The following is a 5,371-nucleotide window of genomic DNA, read 5'->3' as shown; positions in this document are numbered from 1 at the left end:
TTTGTGTCAAGTATGTATTTCTTTTGTAATATATTTTGGATTCTAGTTATGTGCTTCTAATTTTTTTCATAAGATTATTAAGATCATGATGAAGCAACTTGTAACTAGATAGTATCTATTGTTGTATGTTAATTTCCCTTGTAATGCAATAAAGTTTATGTATTTTTCTTCTTCATATATGTCTTTCATCTTTAATATCTTGTATTTTGGATTGTTAGATAATATTATGCTTTGTTCTTCATTTTGCAAAACATAATATTCTTTGAATAAGACGTGTCATTAAATTGTACACATCCAATGCTTGGAACAAAACTATTATGTTTTTCTTGACATTAATTCTTATCAATCTTTGGTGCTAGGTTAGAATTTAATTAATTTTGGTTTAAAATAGTTTCTTTTTATTTTTAGACAACTCGTTTGGGTTTGACATCCTTGCTTACATGAACTCTATACTATATATACGATTCATACGCTTGTGATTTACATATTTAAAACATACCCATTTTGGGTCCATTAATTTTTTGGCGCCATTGTCGGGGAGTTGCAAGAAAAGAAACGAACTTTTTCTCACGGTCAGTGAATTTTTCTACTAGTTATTTTAATTTTTGCACTTAAAGAAAGAAAACTATATATATAAATATAAAAAAGAAATATAAGAAGAAAATTTGGGACAGTTCTACCACCCATAAAAAAAACCTTACTTATATATTTATTACATTTTTTTAGTTGACGGCACTTGTGCCTCCTAATTTATTTATTTTTATTTTGCTTTTGTTGTAATATTTTCTTTTTGCTACATTTTTGTTAGTTGACGGCACTTGTGCCTCCTAACCTTTGTTGTAATTTGCTTTATTTATTTTTTTGTTATATTTTTTTGCTTATTTACTAATTGATGACAATTTTTGCCTCCTAGTTGTTGCTCTATTTTCTTTATGGTTGATGGCATGCTATGCCTCCCAACTCTTTTCTTTAGTTGATGGCACTCGTGCCTCCTAGTTTTTTTTTACCTTATTTACTGGTTGATGGCAATTTTGCCTCTTAGTTTTTACTTTATTTTTGTTATGGTTGATGGCATACTATGCCTCCCAACTCTTGTTCAATTTTAGTTAACATTATCTATTTTGTCTTATTTTATTTCTCTTATCATGTTATTGTGTAATTGTAAAAAAAAAAAACTTGAAAAACAAACCTAAATCTTGTCCTTTCACCATAAGCAATCTTTGCTTAAAGAAAATTTGAACAAAATTTCCAATCCGCCTCTACTAATTAACATCAGGGAGTTGTTAGTAGTGTGCAAGTAAGTGGAATCAAATAGACCCAGGGACAAGTAAAACATAACAATTATATTGTTGTGAGATCTCTAAAAATTCTAAGTATGCTCTGTGGTGGCGGTTTTTACCATTCTTCCACATCAGAAAATTGTTTGCTTGAGATTATCTTTGTTACCTTCTTTGTGAAAAATTGTATGCATCATTGGGAACATAATTCTAAAAATTGATTAGTGAAGAGACGTTTATCTTTATTTGAAATTGAAAGTGTTAGTAAAAATTCGAGCATCATGGAACCAATTGCTAATATTAATAGAAATCATGTTGATGAAAATGTTGCGTCTGAAAAAACCTTGCATGAATATTTTGCACCTATTTCATCTAATGCTCATTCATGTATTGTTTTTCCTACCACTTCTGTTACCCATTTTGAGCTTAAACCATCAATTATTCAACTGTTTCCATCTTTTTATGGGTTAGATAGAAAGGATCCTCACATGCATGTCAAAGATTTCTTAGAAATTTTCTCAACATTTAGATTTCAAATTTTTTCTGATGAGTTAGTCAAACTAGGATTATTCCCTTTTTCATTAAAAGAAAAATAAAAAACTTGGTTAAATTCCCTTCCCACAGGGTCTATAACTAAATGAGATCAACTTTATAATAAATTCTTCCTATGTCTAAAACTAGTAGTTTAAAGAAAGAAATCTCCGAGTTTTTTCCAAAAAGATAATGAAGAGTTTTATGAATTTTGGGAAAGAGATTTAAAGATTTATTATTAAAATGTCCTCATCATGGTTTTGAAAATTGGAGACTTGTAAAATATTTTTATGATGGTTTGACTCCCTCTAATCATCAAATGATTCAATCTATGCATATTGGAAATTTTTTACAATTTCAAGGGCAAGAGGCTTGGGACGCCCTTGAAGATTTATATGTCAATTCACAACAATGGAATTATTTTGATCCTAGGTCTAGGTCAACTAATTCACCAAAAAGAGGAGAAAGGTATGAAGTAAAAGATGAGTTAGACTTAAGAACATCCTTAGACAAATTAACGAGAAAAGTAGAAGCTTTAGCCATAAGCCAAACTATAAATTCTCCAATGCAACCCATAAAAGATGTTTGTTCTATATGTTCTAATCCTTGCCATAGTGCTCAATCATGTCCTTCCTACCAAGAGACCTTTTCTGAGGAGGCCAATGCTCTTCATGCTTATGAGAAACCAAATGATAGCCCATTTTCATCCACTTATAATCCAAATTGGAGAAACCATCCAAACTTTTCATGGAGACAAAACCAGCCTCCAAAGCATCAAGGGCATCAATACAACATGCAAAACCAAACTCATGTCCCACAAAATCAACCATATCCTCAACAAAATAAACCTTTCTTAGAAGATACTTTACAACAATTTATGTAATCCACTCAACAAATCCTACAAAACCAATCTCAATCAATTACCAAACTCGAGACATAAGTAGGACAACTCGTTACTGCTTTAGCTGATAGAGAAAAAGGAACATTTCCTAGTCAACCTATCCCAAATCCAAAAGGTCAATATGAGATAGGAAAGTCTAGTCATAATGGAGAAGTCAAATCAATTTCAACTCTTAGGTCCGGAAAGAACATTGTCAAACATGATTACATACCTGAGTTTGAAAAAGAAAAAGAAAAGAGTCAACCTTCTAGTTCTAATGCTAATGAATCTTCAAAAGAGAATACTCCAATCCATCATTTCAATCCCAAAGCCCCATTCCCATAAATACTACTTCCAATTAAAAAGGCGGCCAATATAATGACATCTTAGAAGTTTTTAAATAAGTTAGTATCAATATCCCTTTCTTAGACACCATTAAACAAATTCCCGCCTACTCTAAATTTTTGAAGGATCTTTGTACTATAAAAAGAAACACTAATGTTCCTAAAAATGCATTTTTAACTGAACAAGCTAGCTCCATTATTCAATATAAGAGCTTGTTAAATATAAAGAACCTGGGTGTCCCACAATTTCATTCATTATTGGTGACCATTTTATTAACAATGCTTTACTTGATTTGGGTGCTAGTGTGAATTTATTGCCTTATTTTGTTTATAAACAACTTGGTATTGGTGAACTAAAATATACTTCTATAACTCTTCAATTAGTCGATCGTTTTGTGAACATTCCTAAAGGCATTATAGAAGATGTTTTGATAAAAGTTGATAAATTTTACTTTCCTGTTGACTTCATTGTTCTTGATACTCAACCTGTGGAAAATGTGCATGCTCATATTCCTATCATTTTAGGTAGACCATTCTTAGCTACATCTAATGCAATCATTAATTTTCATAATGACGTTTTGAAATTATCTTTTGGAAATATGACTGTTGAATTGGATGTATTTAATGTTGCTAAATCTGTTAAGTGTGAGGAAGTGCATGAAGTCAACATGATTGAGAATAATTTTGAAGATGATGGGAACGACTTGCTTGACTTTTTTGAAAAATATTTTGGTATGAGCTTACATGTTGATGATTCCATAAATGTTGTGAATTCTTTGTTAGAGTCTATGCCCTTAAATGATACCATAACTGAGCCTTTTTCACCCATAGAGCATATTCAATCAATTTTCGAGTCTCCAAAGTTAGACATGAAACCTTTGCCAGAAAATTAAAAATATGCTTTTCTAGGAGAGTCTGAAATCTTACCAGTTAACATAGCATCCACCTTAGCTAAAGAAAAAGAAGATCTATTGTTAGATGTCCTTAGAAAACATAAAGAATTCATAGTTTGGACCATTAGAGACATTAAAGGAATTAGCCCATCCATATGAATGTATAAAATCCATCTAGAAGAGAATTCTAAATCCTCCTGGGAATGTCAAAGAAGGCTAAATCCAAAATTTGAAAGAAGTAGTTAGAGAAGAGGTCATTAAACTATTAGACGTAAGTATCGTTTACCCTATTTCTGATAGTCAATGGGTTAGGCTAGTTTAAGTTGTGCCTAAGAAGTCTGGGATCACTGTTGTTGAAAACGAGAAAAATGAATTAATCCCTACTCGAGTACAAACGGGGTGGAGAGTGTGCATAGACTATAGAAAGCTAAATAATGTTATTAGAAAAGACCATTTTCCATTACTCTTTATTGATCAAGTGCTTGAACATTTAGCTTGCCATGCATATTATTGCTTTCTTGATGGATATTCGGGATATATCCAAATCTCCATTGCCCTAGAAGATCAAGAAAAGATACATTTACATGCCCTTTTTGGACTTTTTCCTATCGTCGCATGCCTTTTGGATTATGCAATGCACCTGCGACTTTTCAAAGATGTATAATTTAAATTTTTTCTGACATGGTTGAAAGATTCCTTGAAGTATTTATGGATGATTTTTCTGTGTTTGAATCTTCGTTTGATGAATGTTTGCACCATCTTTCTCTTGTCTTGATTTGTTGTAAAGAGAAAAATCTTGTGCTTAATTGGGAAAAATGCCACTTTATGGTTAAAATAGGAATTGTGTTTAGGACATGTGATTTCGTCTGAGGGAATAGAAGTTGATAAAGCTAAAGTTGATTTATTTCAAAACTTCCCCCCACCTAAACTTGTGAAAGAAATTAGATCATTCTTAGGCCATGCCGGTTTCTATAGAAGATTTATAAAAGACTTTAGCAAAATCTCTCGACCTTTATGTCATTTACTTGGAAAAGAAAATGTTTTTGTCTTTGATAATGATTGCCACGTTGCCTTTGATAAATTGAATTTTTTTTTACTACTGCACCCATTATTCAACCTCTTCATTGGAAAATACCTTTTGAAATAATGTGTGATGCTTTTGATTATGCTATAGGTGCTGTCTTAGGACAAAGACTTGAAAAAAATACCTCATGTAATTTACTATGCCAGCAAAACTTTAAATGATGCTCAATTAAATTACTCCACACTAGAAACAATTGCTTGTTGTTGATTTTGCATTGGAGAAATTTAGGTTTTATCTGTTAGGATATAACATTATTGTCTATTATGATCATGTTTCATTATCTCGTTTAATCATTTGGATCCCTCTTTTGCAAGAATTTGACTTAGAGATACGTGATAAAAAATGATATGAAAATGGTGTTG

The 5,371-nt window shown here is 31.3% G+C and overlaps 1 non-coding gene across 1 annotated transcript; it reads right to left on the bottom strand.

Moving 5' to 3' along the window:
- Positions 1 to 1,959: 1,959 nt before the first annotated feature.
- LOC133780757 (small nucleolar RNA R71) lies at positions 1,960 to 2,069 on the bottom strand. The gene has a single exon (XR_009869575.1). It is a non-coding gene; the product is annotated as a small nucleolar RNA R71 (small nucleolar RNA).
- Between the last annotated feature and the right edge of the window lie 3,302 nt (positions 2,070 to 5,371).

Source organism: Humulus lupulus, chromosome 5, assembly GCF_963169125.1.
Source record: "Humulus lupulus chromosome 5, drHumLupu1.1, whole genome shotgun sequence".
Classification (NCBI taxonomy): Eukaryota; Viridiplantae; Streptophyta; class Magnoliopsida; order Rosales; family Cannabaceae; genus Humulus; species Humulus lupulus.
Note: the sequence above shows the minus strand (reverse complement) of the source record. Positions and strands in the feature narration are given on the sequence as shown.